Consider the following 18,638-nt stretch of genomic DNA (forward strand, 5'->3'; position numbering starts at 1 on the left):
GCACAAATCTGTACGCTGATTAACAAAATTTGTATACATAATTATGCAACCCCACCCAATCCGATGGAATTGTGGTATGCCAACATTCAAAAGCAAATTGAAGAACAGACAAAATGTTAAACACGAAATATAACCAGAACAATAGTGTTCTATTTATATTAGCATATGAAACTGCATCAAACTTTGAAATTGTGCAAAAAACTAAAATACAATTATTAATTATGATGATTACTTATTAAACACAACAATTGCTTATTAACTATGCATTTTTCCCATCTGGGACTTGGCACTTTAATAGAGTCAGTGGTTCAGCAGAGTATAAACCCCCTGCATAAGAAACACCATTCCCACCACATAACCTAAAATAATCCAGTGGTATAGTTAAAATATCGTATACATCTTGAGTATTTCACTTTCTAACACTTAACAAAAGTGAGCATGCTACAAAGTTGCACTCACAGCTCCTGAAAAGAACTGAGGTTGTATTTAGTTTTCACCTAGATTCTGATGTTTTCTTTAATCTTCCTCAAAACAAGCAACATTCACCAAAAACATCTAAATTTCATCTCACATGTTTGCAAGTCAAAAACATCAAAGTGTATGCTACATCAATGAAATTCACACACTTGTCTCACTTTGGAAGATGGTGCATTTCTCCACAGGATTCCATTATTAACCATAATTCCCAGTCCACCTTGTTTATAAAAAGACCACTTGTGAAAGCATGATGATAACTTATCATTGTAAAAGTTATCTTAAGATGCCCCTCACATTATTTACATTTAGCATATTTAAAATCTCAACCAAATGTTCCATCCAATGCAGCGGATAAAAATCATTCACAAAAAACATAGTAAGCCCCTTGTGTTGTGCCAGGTCAGGGTTCAAGTAACAGCCTCGCTTTGTGTTTTGAACATATAAATCCATCAAAGAATGGAGACCATGTGAAATATGCACCTAATCGCCTTACATAAAAACTGTCAAGTTCTGACATACTCTGAATCCGTATGTAGCAACCTGCTAATCCTCCTTAGAAAGTGGATAGAACAACGTGTTTTGCATTAGTATGCACTTTCTGAAAGATATGACGTCTAAAGCTGAAATGTCTGCCATTATTTTTTGACTTCGGTCCTCAATGATTTGCCAGAAACAAACAATTTTATGAGAAACAAACTGAAAATATGAGGCAAAAATCAGGATAACTGTCCCTGCCTGCAGGCACCCTTGATTCTGCCTCTTCACTTGATGTATCATTAAAATTGCTAGTGGTCAGCATTAACCTTTCCCCTTCCTGTCTCAGTTAAAGCTAAACAGACATAACTGCATAGTCCTTAATGGACCAACAAATACTGAATAAATTAAACTATGCAAATTCACTTGTTAGAAGTTTTCTGGACATTTTTACATAAAACTAGCTGGCTCAAACAATAATACTCATTCCTGATGTCTTCAACAGTGATGTAACAACCATCAACTCAGTAAGTTGCAAACATGCTATAGAGAACTGTATGTATCCCAGTTGACCTGCTGTGACTAAATCTGTCTGTCCACTAGGCTCAATGCCCAGACTGCTAATTACGTTACCTCTTTTGATAGTTTTGTGTCAGGATTCTGAGCCAGTTTAAACCAGACAATGTTTTAATGTTTTTATTGCATAGCCAAAAGCCTTTAGAACACATTATGTATTTCTAAGTTGTTGCTTAATTTAAAATGCACCCAGTCATATAGACACAAATCAATTACTGGAAACTGTTTCAGCATATGGATCTTCTATGTTTTACAGTTTTAATCCTAAGTAGTGTGCAAGCCTGTTTAGAATATTTTCTTAAAACACAATTTATAACTTTTTCTAGAATTATTTTCTATAAATAAATGAACAAGTTCTTAAAAGACAAAGAGTCATGTCTCCCAGTCTTGTAAATGAGTTTTAAACACACTCTTCTTTCACTGACCTCACCAGTATTCAATTTTTTTTATCCAAAGACAACACAGATCTAGACTTTTTTCTGTCAAGCAACCATATAGAAAAACATATAAACAAAAAAACTTTTTCTTAATTAATCGCATTACCAAAATTATTATTGTTTTACAGTTTCCAAATTTCTAAGCCACTGAACTGCCTAGATGCTTAATTTCAGAATGTGAAAGCAGTGCAATGTTATCTATTTTAATTTAAGTTAAAAACTAAGCCATTTTCTCCTGATACTCAGAAACTGAGGGTGATTCAGTGCTGTCTCATATCTGTACTCAGAATTGTGTTGTCCTACCTGCGACACATGGGTTCGTCTACACTGACCTTCCTTATTTGTAGTATAAACTGTAAGTTGCTTTAGCTGATTTTTTACTTGCCGTTTCCATAATTCATGAGCATATATTCAGAGAAACATGATCCCAACATACGCAGAGTGGAAACAAAACAAAATCCCTCAGCAACATATATCAGCATCTCCTTACCTGCAGGAAAGTCGGGGAAAAAGATTAAGGGCAGGAGGCATTTCGTACTTTCCATTTGCATGGGTCAGGCAACAGAAGTTTTAAAATTTCGCGCTTTCAGTTTTAGTGCGACACAAGCAAAAATTGGTCCTCCTTAAAGATGTCAGAGTTTTATTTTTTTTTCAATTGTTGCTCAAAGGGCATTCTTAAAGAGGAACACCCTTTAAAAAAATTTTTTTTTTTTTTTAATTACAAGAAATTTAATGTCCTGGTCAGCCGATTACAGGCGGGTGCAAGTGCAAAAAAAAAACAAGTATGGCTGAGAGGTATGCCCTGGGTCCTAGTGCCTGTTTGCTACCCCGTCCATTACAAAAACTATACTGAAGTGCGTTCCAGACGTCCCTGTACTAGAGCAATGATCATTCAAACATCTACTGTTATGCTAAGTTTACCTACAGCATATCCTACGTTCATTATATTGATCACTGATGCAGCAACCTTAGCTATATCAGTAGATTACCTTAGCTTACTACACTTGAGAAATGGATGGAGAAGAGTCCAGGATCACTAGAAAATAGTGCTACCAAAGCCTGGTCTGGGCCTAGAGAAGGAATCAAGCTTATACTTTGTAAAAGTATGTACAGAGGACCAAGTTGCTGCTTGTAGAATATTTCTAGAATCCAACCCTTTATAACAAGCCACAGATGAAGCCAAGAGTGAGCCTCGACCCTGCCTGGAACAGTCTTGATGTGTTGAGTATAACAAAAGATAAAAGCTTTAGACAACCTTTTGGAAATAGTCTGTTTTGACACAGACTAATCCTTCGTCTTACCTTCACAAGAAATGAAAAATTGTTATGAATATCTGAAAGATTTAGTTTTGTCAAGATAGTACCCACAATGACTATGGACATCCAAGGTAAGGAGTATCCTTTCTCCCTCATTTTTAGGTCCAGGAAAGAAAATGGGGAGATGGATAATTTGGCTTAAAGTAAAATTGGATACCACTTTAGGCATAAAAGAAGGATTAGTTCTCAAAGAAGCTTTCTCTATGGAAGCTGAGATGGGTCAACTCACCATAAGCACTTGCAGCTCATATAGTCTTCTTGTAGATGTCAGAGCAATCAGTAAAACTGCTTTTCATGTTAAGAACCTCAAGCCAGACAAATTAGCTGGTCCAAATGGAGTTGGAAACAACAAAAAATAAATATCCACACCCAGGCATAAACAACACCCCAAAAACAAGGGGGATGGAAGTGGGGAGTGGCTACTGCAGCAGGAATCATTCGAATATCCATTGTTATGGTAAGTTTACTTGCAAAACTATAGTGTGCTCATTATATTGATCACTGCTGCATTAACCTTAGCTACATGGGTAGATTACCGTAGCTTACTACATTTAGCAGGTGGAAGGAAGAGGACCAAGGAGCCCCTAGAGAACTGTCCTTGCAAAGACCGATCTGGACCTAGAGAAGGAATCAAGCTTGTAATGCCTTACAAATGAATGTACAGAGGCTCAACTTGCTGCTTCTAGAATACTTCTAGACTCTAATCCTTGCCAAAAAGCTATAGATGAACCTAAGGCCCTGGCAGAGTGGGACTTGGCCCTTCCTGGAATAGTTTTGTTGTAGTAAGTATATCAAAATGTAATAGCCTTAAACATCCATTTGGAAATAGTCTGTTTTGACACAGGTTGTCCTTTCTTCTTACATTCACAAGATATTAACAAATGATCCAAAGATCTAAAAGATTCTTTTCTGTCAAGATAGCACCTGAGCTGTCTGTGGGCATCCAAGGTAAGGAGTAACCTTTCTCCCTCATTTTTAGGTTCAAGAAAGAAAATGGGGAGATGGATAGTTCAGCTTAAAGTAAACTTGGATACCACTTTAGGCATTAAAGAAAGGTTAGTTCTCAAAGAAACCCTGTTCCTGTGAAAAATGAGATGGTCAACTAACCAAAAAAGCTTGCAACTCAAATACCCTTCTTGCAGAGGTCAGAGCAATCAGTAAAACTGTTTTCCATATTAAGAACTTCAAGTCATCCAGATTAGCTGGTTCAAATGGAACAACTGTTAACTTCTTTAATACAAAATTAAGATTCCAAGGGGGGGCTGCCAGTTTTCTTGAAGGCCTTTTATGTAAAACTCCTTTCAAAAATATGTTGACATGAGAATGCTTTGAAAGAGGAATATCCATGGGCAGACATGCTGAAATGGCTAGTAAGTGAACCTTGATCAAGGAGTACAAAAACCCATAGGATAGTAACTTACACAAATATTGTAAAACCAGAGAACAATTAGACATGAATGGGTGCGGGTTATGTTGCTGGGACCAACTAGAAAACCTTTTCCATTTGCCAATATATGATTCCTTACTAGTAGGCTTTCTTATCTCTATTAGTACCTGCTGTATGTCCTCAGTAAACAGTAAAAGGGTACCTAAAGGGAATTAAGACCCTATCATCCAAGCAGTCAGATGAAGTTGATGGGGGTCAGGGTCTATCAAACACCCCTAATCTTCTGTGAGTAGATCCATTCTGTGAGGAAGCTTGTAATAATTGCCCCCTGGCCATTTCAAAAAGAAGAGAGAACCACTGTTGTCTGAGCCAGAAGGGAGTCACCACAATTATCTTGGAGGATTCCTTCTAAATCTTCAGTGATACCCTGGATATCAGTGGAAAGGTTGGAAAAGTATACAAGAACATTCCTGTCCAAGGAAAAGAAACAGTATCTGTGTTTCAAACCTTCTTCAATGGAGTCCTGGAGCAGAATCTTGCCAGTTGATTGTACAGACAGGAGACAAATGGGTCGACTTGAGGAACTCCCCACAGATGAATCAAATCTTGTAAGACCCCTAATCTAGTTTCAGTTCATGAGGATCTGCCCTTGTCCTGCTCAGCTTGTCTGCCACACAGTTTTGCTTTGATGGAAAGTAGGATGCCTGTAGAGTGAGACTGTCCTGTGAAACTACATCCAAAGCTAATATGGCTAGTATGCAGAGAGGTTACAACCTGGTTCCTCCTTGCTTACTGATGTACCACATAACTCCAGTATTGTCTATAACAACTTGAAGAGGTCCCAGAGACCAAAGATGATATAGAGAGATGAGTGCCTTGATCGGGGTAAGCATCTCTTTATATGCTTGCATCTATCCTTGGTATCACACACACCTTGCACTTCTATTCTTCATGAAACTGCTCCCTAGTAAAGTCTGAGGTGTCTGTGGCGACTGCTTTGGATCAGGGAGGAGAATTTCTCTCAAGTGTACACATTTTCACAGAATGTCCAGATTTGTGGCTCATATTTCTGGCCTGTTCCTCTTTTTTCCTGGCAAATCACTGGGATGATCTCAGGATTGTAGTCACTAAATAATGACATACATTTGAGTTTCAAACTTCAAATCCTTCAGAAAATGTATATTAAAACAAATGCTGTTACTCTAGCAACTTTCTAAGTTTATAAGAGCAATATTTAAAATATGTCTCTATTTGTACCCGCATTTTGTCAAGCTTTGTCCAGATTTCTTGCATTAAGAGGTTGAGAGGTTCATGGATTTAAGGGTATTTGCTGTCGCCACCAACTGATTTCTCTTCAGACAAACTCCAGCACTGGAATTTGGGTAAACAAAGGATGTTGCTGCCGGGATCAAAGATATCTCAGATAAAACTGTATCTTCTCATCTGGAGTCTTGCCAGGGGTATCATAATGATTATAGATGCCATGAGACCCAAAATCCTGAGGTATTCCTTCACAGTGATCAAAGTCTAAGTTGAAAGCCCTAGATATAAATGTATTTTTCCTGTGGAAGAAAAGCTCTTTGAACTAAGGAGTCTTGCTGACACCTCAGGAACACAATCCTGTGTGAAGGAGTCAAAAAATACTTTTGAATGTTGTCTTGGAACCTCAGCTTGTGTTAAAGATCTCTCACCCAAGAGAGAGATTCCTGACACTTTGAAAGACTCTGCAAAGGTAATCAGGTCATCTAAATATGGAAAAATGTGGATACTCTGTAGCCTAGGTACTTTGTTAACACTCTTTGTGTAGTGGATAGTCCAAAGGATAAGACAGAGAACTGATAAACTTGAGAAATTCCTGAAGTCTTTATGAATACATATGTGATAATAAGCATCTTTCAAATATAGTATTACCAGAAAACTTGAATGAGGAAGATGAGATAAATTGAGAAATGACAAAATTTTTAACTTGGGCACTATCATAAAACAGGTTTAAGAAAGAAAAATCCAAAACTTGAGCTATAACAGATACATGTTTAGTTTTATGTTTCTTTCTGGCATGAAAAATGGGTTCAACTGTATGGTTAATGGCAGAAGCAGCTTCCCCAAGGAGGAGCACAACATTCTAACAAAATAGTGAAGTTTTCCCTGTACCACCCCCCAGGACTGACAAGAGTGGCTCTCCCTTGCTTACTGAGGGTATCCTAGCAGCTGCAGAGGATGTGGCTAATCCCTGGTCAAGAGTGTCTGTAGGTGCTACACTACAGGGATCCAGGATAAAAGATGGCTCATATGAAAAATAAACAATGGTCAGGGTTGCCTGCATCTGAGGCAAATTGCTGTCCTGCTGTGGTGGCAAAGGCTGTTTGCTTAACTGTTTATTTTTGTGGCTGGAAGAAGTACCAATCATGGAACAGGTAGACCGTTCCATGATCAAGACATAAATGGTGCATTTTTCCTGGGGAAAATAACCAGTAAAAGCTGGTAAAAATTAAATTCACTTTTTCACACAAATACACAGTAAAAAGCACTTTAAAATTCTTTGGCAGCCTCAGAACTTAAAATAAATACAATTAATCCAGAGAAAGGGTGGTTTTCAATTACTTTAAACAACTTTTAAACTGACAGGAAAAAAGTCTGCTATATATTTAAGTCTTGTGACAGTGTGTTAAAAAACAAACTCCTAGATTAAAAATAACTTTCCTAAGCAGGAAAGAACATTTAAGCAATAACTTTTATGTGGAAGCTATTTCCCCAAAGGGAACTTATCTGCCCAGTGAAGAAACAGCACAAGCCAGCTGTCAAACCCTGAAAGCCAGCACAGCAGCGCTGTCGTCAACAGCAGGAAAGCTCTGAAGGGCTTGGCACTCAAACCTGTGATTTTCAGTTTGTGCTTCTGGAAAGTGCCTGAAGCTTTGAAAGCTGGCTGGAAATTATATTCTCAGTAGGATATAACCTATATAGCTAAGACTACTACAGCAGTGATTAATATGATGAATGTCTGTATTTCTTGCTGGTGCTGCACAGTATATCATCAGGTATGTCTTTGCTACCATCTTTGACTGTGTGTGCACAGAAAAGCATTTTCCTAATAGGTAAATTAGTTTCACTGAACCATATGTTTATATACTTTTCCAGTCACCTGTTTTATTTCCTCCTGATGCAATAAAATGTTGTTACTTGGGAACCATTACATGTATGCAGTACTTAGCAGTAAGTATGACAATGACCCCTTGATTATGGATTACAAAAATGTGGCACATTTAGTTTCCCAAATATTCAACACACCTCTTGTAGCAGTAGTCTGCAACCCAAACAAAAGCTTCAAACCACCACATGTAATGTTTGTTTTTACAAAGGTAGACTCCACGACAACCAAAGCTGTTAGGCAAAGACTATTTCTCAGTGCAATAACACAAAAATCTTATTCCATCATATAAATAGGTTCTGAATCAAATCACATGATTAATAATTTAGTCATAGACCTATACGCTTAAAACACAGCCACTGTTTTAATAAAATTAGCCACAATATATATTAAATATAGTATTAACTAACATATTTAAATTCAAACCACTTCAGACTTTGCTGTCTCTGCTTAATAACAGGTTTAATACATATAGTAATAATAAACACATTTCAATACAAATCAGTTTAACGTTTGCTGTCGTTGTTTAAGAACATGTTTAATGCTAATAGTATGCATCTCTCTGCTGACGTCCACTGTTGTGAGTGTAAATTTACATGTGTTACATGGTACCCCTCAGTTACAATTCATATAACAATGTAATTGTACTTTCAACAAGAGTACAATGTCTGTGCACTATATAAACTAATAACTCTACAGGTAGGTCAGGAACTGGAGCTACATACGTGTTATTGTCTCCTTCTGATGGCTGGGTTCTGTAAGTATAAGTTATCACCGACTATGGAAGTGCATAAAAATGATGGCTGTTGCATCACATGAGTATGTGCGGCCTACGCATAACACAGTAAATGTTGCAGAACTAACTGATAAGTCACTGCCTAGCACGCCCTGCAACTGTCAGAAGACACAGAGGATCTATGCAACTGTAGCCCAGCAGTAATAAAACTCTTATAGGGGAAGAAGCTATGTTGGTGTGTTGTGTAAAGACCTCACAGTTTGTCACACAGTGTTGAGGAAGATGGAATTGAAAGACAAAAAATATGAGGACTGTTGTTGGCCACCAGTATGCCACTCTTTACTGCTGTCCCCATGCTCAGTATAGTTTCAGTGCCCACTTTTAACTGGGAGGAGGTAACAAAGATGCATTCTGTGGGGCTTCTTTGGCCAATTCCTTTCCATTACTGGTCACATGGGACTTGGGGGTGGACTGCACAGGCAATAAAGCTGTGTCAGTGGAAAGAGGAAGGTAATGTGCCCACCATAGTACCCGTAGCTGACAGTGGCACCATGGCTACTGACCATGCCATGCTTTCCTGACATTAGGCATGCCCAGATCAACAATGGAAGTCACATCCAGCACCTGTGAATGTAGACAGAAGCACTCTTGTGTATCAGTGTTAATTAGTGACAATACTAGCTCCTAGTGTCATCAGCTGTACAGTGGCATAGTATGCAAGTATTGTAGGCTCATGAGCCTTGTGCAACATGTCTTGGCTGCTGGAGCCCAGAAGTGCCTGTAGGTATGATGTGACTGCATTCAGCATATTCAGAATAAGTGAGCTCATTACTGTTGCTTTTTGTACTACAAGGGCATATCCACCTTGGGCTTCACAGACATCTTTAGTGGTGGGTGAAGTTCTGCACCAGTGTTCAGTCCTCCAATGGGTATGATGGATTTCCATCACACCGAAGATGGCAGGTAGTCCTGCATATCTGAAAGAGTGGCCTAAGGTGACAGACTCCTAAACGTGTCCATCTTTTCATGTGCAAGAGCAGTTGCTTTGCTGTGGATATGACGGATCTCATCAGTGACATTATGGTGCACTCGTGGTGCATATCTATTACCAGAAGTATAACTAGCTCAACCAGTGCCCTGTGCCAGTACCATGAACAAGCATTCCACCCCTCAGCTCTTCAAGTGAAGAGCTAAAAAAAAAAGACATTCCTTCTAGCCAGGTCGCCAGATGCGCAACATACACCCTCTCACCCAGCTAATCAGGTCCTGTTTCTGTGGCCTGCCCCTGCCTCTCATCCACTGCATTCATAATTAAGTGATTTAGCACTGCGTGTGTGATCTAAACTCTAGCAACTGTTTGCTACAATGTAGCAATCAGTTTAATACAATTTAAAAGTAAAAAAAAAAAACTCTTTTTTTTTTTTTTTTGTAATTAAAACCTGAGTACTGTAGCACTCCATGCAGGCAGGGTATAAACTGTAGAAACTGTTACTACATTTCATACCCTGCCTAAATGGAGCACTACAGAGATCAGGTTTCAGTTAGAAAATGCATCTTAAAAACTTTAGCAAACTGCTTGCTACAAATGTAGCAAACATTTCCTACAGTTTATACCCAGCCTTCATGGGGCACTTCCACACTCATGTTTTCTATTTTTTTTTAATGTAGCAAGCAGCTACTACAGCTAAGACCACATAGAGTGCTACAGCACTCATGTTTTACCACAAATGCAATACCAGTATTGCATTAGAGATGCAAATTAGCTTATCACAATCATGTCCCCCAAAACTTTGTGCCCTGGGCAGTTGCCCCTCTTACCCTGCCCTAGCTATACTAACGTCTATTATGGATACAGATTGTCCTGAAATCCATAGCAAAATCCCAATATACACTGCCACAGAAGGCCTAGTTGCTTTTTTCTGTCTTGAGGATCTGCTGGCTATGTAAACATAGGGCCTGAAGGAAGATGTCTGCCTTACCCTGTGAGAATTTGTCAACATGCTTGCACTCCTTAGGAGCAATCTCATCTTGTAAATGTGAACATACAGCAATGGTTACTATTGCACACTGATATCAATTGCACTCGCACTATATTCCCCCAGCCCCATGTCCAATGTGAGCACAGATGTTGTAGCACCTGACCCATCACACTGGCACAGGCCATTCCCTCAGGTTGCTGCTGTAGAGCACCTTTATGTAGCTGGACACAGGTGTGTCTCCACCACTCCATGCCATCTAGTATGCTTAGAAACACCTGTTGTCAGAGTGTGCATTGATACCAGTACTCAGTACATGTTTTCTGTGTACCACACCCCCACAATATCTCATATTTGACCTACACCACACATGTGGAAGGCTACTACTGTCTGCACCTGTACACTGTCTGCCCCTATCATCACTGTAATGCAGTGTGTGATATCTGTGTACCTGGCAGCATATTTCTGTGTTTCTCCCAAAACAAATAAACTTCAAGCAAAATACATTTATGTTAACAATATGGCCGGTGTCCAAAGTTATGTGCACCCCTACCTTTGCAAGAGTACAGCAACACAAGATGTTTGCATCCCATGGCAAGTCTTTCTTAAGTGTGCTTCTTACAACCTGTGATTTGCTCCCCAGTTAACTAGTTACAGCTTACTGATATTTGATATTACAATAACCCCCTCAACCAATAGACATATGTCCACATATGCAATACACCACAGCCCAGATAATCATTATGTATGCCCTTAACACAAGTGTTGCAACTGCATCTGTATTCCACAGCAGTCTTACACTCAGTAGTACTATAAGTAATTGCAAAGGTGATGGCTGTTTTTAATTGTGTAACTGTGGAGGCTCAAAGAGCAGCTATTAAGCTAATGATGCAATTTAGGGCAGTTGTCTGAATGTCACATTTTACAGAATGGGCAGTAAACCAAAGTTGTGAAATGAGGCTTGTACCATACAGTTAATACTGATAAATGACCACAAAGTGCACTGCATATACCAGGAGAGGGGTAGTCAATGAATCCTAAGGGGCTACAAGTGTACTATCATCTTTACGGGCCTTAGAGGGCACTACAGTGTGACTGTAGACAGGGATATGGGTTGCACAGAGTACATACATGTAAGCCAGGGGGGTGTTTCACAGCACAAAGATCACTCTGGCATGTTATTCTTCTATGAGCCACTACTAGTAGCATTGGGTACTGTTGTGCTGCCCTTATGCCTATCAATGCATGTCACATTGATCCCTACAATGTATATTGACATGATTCGGCTACCATTTTCTTCAGGACTGCAACCCATGAAGTAGCCATGGTGTTTGAGAGTGCTGACTGCAGAGCAGTTCCAATATGGTGCAAGAAGGAAGCTAAGACTTTGCTGTACTTTGTGCACCAGGATATCTGGGAAGTGCATGGTGGGAAATTCGTATGAGTAGTGCAAAGTAGTACTAGGACAAAGTGGATGCCTGGCACTGCTTTGTCAGGTTGGTGTATGATGCCATGAGCATCACTCACACTGGTGAACAGTGCAGGCATTGATATAGCAACCTGAGGAGGTGCTACTGCAACCTCTTTAATCAATGGGAAAAGGCAATTAGAAAAAGTGCACCAGAGTTTAACAATATGTTGCCATGACAGATGGTTAATTGTGATTATTTAGACATAACTTTTCAGCTATATGCAGATTATCTTTCCTTTCATTTCCTTTATTGTTTTTCAGCTCCTAGCAAAATTAAGGAAAACAAGCTGATTGACCAGAAGGATATGGAGCACATCTCTATGCACACGGGTATGTATATACCACTGATGTTATAGCTGCATGTATTTTACAGATCTGTAGTATTGCCCATTTTACAGTGCTACAACTTAATTTAGACACTGCATACTGCTATTATATGCCTACTGAAACACATTTCTTGGCAATTCAGGCTGACCTATCCTATCATCTATGCTAACTCAAGGAATTGCCACTGGTAGCTTGATAATGATGACTGGCCCAGTAATGAATGTTCCACCCCTGGTATTAATCTCTACAGTACACCAGAGTGTTTACCTCCCTATGTTGGCATAGCTATTGCCATTCCCCTGCCATTCATGCATCCAGCACTGGTTGCCTGCCCAGTATCATTCTTCTGTTGTCTGTTCAAATCCCCCTGCCACTGCTTATTATACCAGGCATACCCAGTTTGGCTTTGTCCAGGGGAGATCATGCCTGTTATGCCTGCTAAACTTGGTGGACTTCAAGACAGTCACCAAAGCCCTAGACAAGGGCAAATCTGTGCATACGGCCTACTTAGACTTAGCCAAGGCCTTTGACACAATCCCCCAATCAGGCATAATTGATAAACTCACCCAGCTGGGTGTCAGCCCATATATTGTTAAGTGGGTTGCAAACCGGCTCACTGATAGAACTCATATGGTAAAAATAGGGGACTCCACCTCCTCCAACAGACCTGAAACCAGTGGCGTTCCACAGGGATTGGTTCTGGGACCCATACTGTTTGGAATCTACTTCTCTGAAGTACAGGCTAAAACTAAAGGATTGTGGCTGACAAAGTTCGCTGATGACTGCAAACTGGGAGCATTCATTGAAACTCCTAGCAATGTCAACATCCTGCATGAAGGTCTTATGCAGACTAATGATTGGGGGGAGCCAAAGTCATGGTCTTAAACCTAATGCAAAAAATGCATCATCATCCCTGTTGGCAAGGGTGATGTTCTTGCAATCTATCACATCAATAGCAATACCCTAAGCACACAGTCAGTGGTGAGAGGTCCGGGCACACAGGTTGACAGCAACCTTAATTTCGATCACCATGTCTCCACAGTGTTAAGAAGGGCATTTTATATTGGTCATCTCATAAGTAAGGGTACTGCCTCCAGAAAAAAAGAGGTTATAACCCCCCTCCCCCGTACTCTTCCCTCATCAGGCCAATAATAGAGTACAATGCTTCCTTTGGTATGTTCCTTTCCAAACATCTGCACCAATTGGAGAGACCACAAAGATTCCTTAGAAAGAAAATTCTGGGTCTTCAAGATCTTCCTTATGTGGACAGATTGAAATCATTGTCACTTTACTCTGTGTCATACAGACTGCTCAGAAGCAACCTGTATCTTACATATAGAGCAATCTCTGACCCAGCTTTAATGGAAATGCTCCACATTCACAAGTCAAATGGCACATGGGTCACTCACTCAAAGGACCTTAACCTGGTATGTGACATCAACAGAAGTTGGAGACAGATTTGTCTCACAAGGGTCGCCCCGCCTTTGGAATAAGCTTACTATTCATGTTAAACAAAGTCCTATTTAAGCACAATTTGGACAATTGGATAGGTAATCGGAAATTCAGCCTGGGGGTTCCACCTGTGTCCCTTCTGGACAGGGGCAATAGGTGCTGCTTTTTGAGTCTACTTGAACCTGACACCCTTGGGACCATGGGTTGAACTTGGCTAGGCTTGTAAGGGCTCTGGGGCCATTAGCCTAGTAACCTCCTATAATCCTATGACCATATAGGACATACATCTGACAGATTGCCTTTTGTCATGTAATGGTGGACATCCAAGGTCATGTTGCCTTACCACTGTATGGTGCACATATCCCATGATTATGACATATCATTTTCTTCTATAGCTGTGTCTCCAAAGAATAGACATCATTGTGCCAAGGAGGATTCTGTGCAGTAGGCTACATCTGCCACTTGACTGGCCAACTTCTGTGTTCTGTGTCTGTCTTAAGAAGGATGGGGTGATGCATTCCGAAATATATAGAAAGTCTTGCTGAAGAAATAGTATATTACATCGTAATAGCATGCACCCACAGCATATATGGTAACATAGTGGAGAGTCAGACCCTGAGAATGTCTCGTCTTACCACTGAAGATGAGACTTTCGATTCTAAACAAGAGATGTTAGTTGATAATTTTTTAGCTAGAGGCTACTGTAAAAAAGAGGTGCAAAGTATCTATTATGCTAATAATTCTATGAGAAAGGGGAGAGGTAAACCCTTTTTACACAGGCATAGTGGCCATGAAGTTTCTGAAGATTACAGAAGACAACACACTAGTGTAAGTAGAATCACTATCCCCTATTCTAATAAAAATTTAAAAATTAAGGATATAATTAATAGGAATTCGAGCATACTCACTACGGATGATAGGATTACAGAAATAGTAGGAAATAAACCAAGTTTTGCTTATAGAAATATGAAGTCATTGAAAAGGTTGCTTTGCTATGAGAACAATGCAAAGGGTGTTGTTTTATCCAATAGGAAAGGCACATTTCCCTGTAGAGGCTGCAACCAGTGTATATACATGTCTGGAAGCAGTCTCTACACTCATCCAGATACTGGAAAGGTGTTTAGTTTTGACTTCTATGCTGATTGTAGATCTAGAGACTTAGTATACCTGGCGGTTTGCCAGGTATGCTCATGTTTCTAAATTGGTAAAACTAATAGAAGTCTCAGGGAGCGTGTAAGGGAGCATATATATGCTATTAATAAGGAGGATGACCACAATGCTTTAGCAAGACATATTTTAAATGTTGGTACATCACACTCAGTCTTTTAAGTTTAGTGTTTTGCAGTTAGTAGTAAGAACAAATAGGTTGGGGAATATAAAAAAACATAATGAAGAATGTGAGAATAGATGGATTATTAGACTTCAAGGGTACAAGGGACATGGGCTCAATGAAAAGGTTACCCTGAAACCTTTCTTAGCAGCACGCCCATATAAACATTAACTCTCATATTATACTAGTATATATATATATATATATATATATATATATATATATATATATATATATATTTATAATACATATTTTAAAGTCATATTTTATTGTGGTGTTTTTGTATGTTTATATATGTATGTTTTTTAAGTCTGAATTACGAATAGCACATTATCTTTGTTTCTATGCTTTACTCAGTGTTTTATACAGCTTAATTGATGTAACAGGTGATGATACTGTAACAATCTTGATTGGTTGTTTTTTATTACTGAGTATATTTAAATGGAGTGTTTTAGATAGTAACTGTTTTGAAGTAAAGTGCTTACTGTTACTGCAGTTAATAAGAGTTTTTATCGGCCGTGGTGAGCCTCATCTGTTTTGTTTCTTCCTATTGTTCACATGACATACAAATGAGGTCAGGTTAGGCAGCATGCAACCTTGGCTCTTCTGGCACACTGCCTGCTGTAGTACTCTGTGTTCTGAAAGATATATTGTGTGTTTTGCCAGTGTATATGCAAAAGCATTTTACTCCTCTAGTAACTGTTATGTCACACATTGTGATATGCATTAGTGATAACTTTGTTTTTTTCTTTTATGTCTCTTTATCACTGCCCTTTTTCCCTTTATTTGCTCTTTTTTGTTTTGTTTTATTTCTCCCCTTTTATGTTCAAATGGTTGTATATTATGTAGCAGTGGCCACCTCACCAATCATCTGACTTGCTATCACCTGCCAGAGCTTCAACTTTCTCAAGGTTAGCCTATACGCTGACCAACATAGGGCACTCAGTAGGAGGCATTTCTAGTGGCCTCAGTGGACTGCCTTAAGTGGGGAGGTATAGGCTCCCCATTAGAGGGTGCCACAGGTGGGCCACAATATGTCACCATACAAAAAGTTAAAGGCCTGTTGATGGCATTTGCAGTCTGACAACTGGATGTCTGCCTTGGTTGCCTAAAACACATCATTATTTGACTGTCAGAGGTTGCACTGTAGCCTGGTCTTGACTAGGGTACCGCCAATGGTTGGGCCCAGCCAAGAGGATAATCACAGAGGTGACTGACTATTAGCTGGGTGTAGCACTGGGGATCATGGTAGTCAGCTGCCACCCTATCCCCATTGTGGTGTCCCCCTTCCTTGTTTCACTTCCCTACCCAGTTTGTGGTCCAGTCCTCATCACCTACTGTCATCCAGCTGTCTTTATCCGAGTCTTTCCTCTGCCACTCCATTTGTGTCAGCACCTCCACTGTTTGTCTCTGTCTGTCTTTTGTATTGGCCTGCCCTTGCTACCATCCACATACCTGCTTTCCTCCCCACACCTTCCCCTTGCTATAATTCTCCTTCACTCTTCCTCATAAAAGAAGAAAAATAGGCATCTGTTCCACAACATAGAAGAAAATACCCCGTCTTCTTCATGCTGTCCCAGTCTTCAGTTCCTCTTGTCCTTCTATATGATCATCTTCTTGCTCTCCCCCCTTTCTGCACACTGTATACTGACCCTATTAAAACAAAACTTATCTCCAAACTTTGCAGACATCCTCCATGAAAAGAGTAGAAACCTTCTAGATACAGAACACTGTCAAAAAAGCTATAATTCCTTTATAAACAAGAAGTCCAGCTGTTAGATTTTAGGACAGATTTCACATTGCCACATATTTATCCATTTATTTATTCACTCTGGTACGTAGTTAGTTAGTAAGTTAGTTAAAGTAGGTGAAGGCTGTAAATCTTTTAGATACACAGCTACCTTACAATGAAAAATATTACTTGAGGTAAAGTTTAAAACATTGTATTGAACTAACATTGAGGGTTCATGGGTAGTTGATAGGCATGCAGTCCACAAGACCATTACTAAACTTTAGCCAAATTCCGAATTGCTCCAAAGCACTGTTTGCTTAAGTGGCTTGCTCAAAGTCACACAGACAAATGAAGGCTGAGAGACTCAAATCCTACACCATGGGAAGTAGCTTGTTAAATAGCTCATAGCCTTAATCTCCTGGGCTAACTGCTAGTAACTGTCCCAATCTATGTTGCAGTTAGGGTACCCAAGCTGTTGCATTCACCCACATTTCACCCACATTGCTCTGATGATTTGATTGTCTAGAATAATTTCATGTACTGCATTGTAGAATTTAGTGTGTTTTTCATAGGTTCATAGGTTAGTACTAGGCCAATTGCCCTTATGGGACATTTTAAGCCTAGCCAATTACCCCCTGTGAGAATCAAACCACATACCTTGTGTCTGTAAGGCAAACACCTTAACCATTATGCCAACCTCCCAACCTTATTGCATGTTTTTCTATTTATATAAATACTTATTGTTGTATGTAGGGCTTCCTTGTAAATAAGAACATGGTCAGTGCAATTACTCTGTTCTTGAACTTGTACTGTTACTATACATGTTATTTATTTATTGTTTACCAGGAAAGTCTGGCTGGGCAAGGGTCCCATTATCAGCGAAGGCCCAGGGAGAAATGCTCCATTTTACAGAATGAGTAGAAGGCAGTTATATAAGATTTACATATGCACATACGGTTCCCATTCAGAAGCCAGAAACATCATAAGCCTGAAAATCAAAATCCTGAAACCAAAAGCCTGAAAATTCAGAATCCTGAAAACTCAAAATCCTGAGTCACTATAAAGACACTAATATCTATGACCCTAACCCTAACCCTAAGGTCTAACCCCAATATTTGTCATGACCTAACACCACAGGGCTAACAATAGCAAAGCCACAATGACATCAGTATGTCTATTTTGTGTTTTCAGGATTTTGAGTTTCAGGATTTTGGTCTTTCAGGATTTTGGGCTTTCAGGATTTTGAGTTTTCAGGATTCTGAATTTTCAGGCTTTTGGTTTCAGGATTTTGATTTTCAGGCTTATGATGTTTCAGGCTTCTGAATGGGAACCGCACATACATACACAGACTAGCAATGATATGATATTTAATCAAAAAATAATAAATGTACATTCATAGAATAGTAATGATGTGACAGTTAATGAAAATATGACAGTTAAAACAAGAATACAATAAAATATTAGTTAATACCAAGCTTATAAGAGTCTATTTATTTTCAAACTGAATCAGCTATGAATAGATATTGAGTAGGAGGCAGTGAAGTAATTATAGAATGAAGAGGGTTAAAAATTATGAAAGAGCACTGAAGAGGTCAGGTGAAAGCAGAGAGAGATGGTAGTGGAGAGGGATAGATGATAGTCAGATAGTTGGAGATTGTGAAGAAGTAGCTTTATAATGGCCAGTTATAAAAGATTGGTGACAGTAAGGGTTTGGAGATTATTCAGGAACATCCAAGTAAAGAGCTGTTAACTAAGTAGGTGGAACTTTAGTTGAGTTTTAAATGATTTTTGGGAGTGTTCTT

The 18,638-nt window shown here is 39.3% G+C and overlaps 1 protein-coding gene across 6 annotated transcripts in view; it reads left to right on the plus strand.

The window, feature by feature from the left end:
• Window positions 1-18,638, plus strand: part of CCHR5.PART0H21orf62 (chromosome chr5.part0 C21orf62 homolog) — a 557,240-nt gene that overhangs the window by 379,500 nt on the left and 159,102 nt on the right. For all 6 annotated transcript variants that reach the window (XM_044071415.1, XM_044071419.1, XM_044071418.1 and 3 more), the window contains one exon: window positions 12,257-12,325. The gene's annotated coding sequence lies outside the window, so the exon portion shown is untranslated. The remainder of the gene's footprint in view (window positions 1-12,256; window positions 12,326-18,638) is intronic.

The sequence above is a fragment of the Protopterus annectens genome, chromosome 5.part0 (genome assembly GCF_019279795.1).
Source record: "Protopterus annectens isolate FY-2018-M chromosome 5.part0, PAN1.0, whole genome shotgun sequence".
In the NCBI taxonomy this organism is placed as follows: Eukaryota; Metazoa; Chordata; order Ceratodontiformes; family Protopteridae; genus Protopterus; species Protopterus annectens.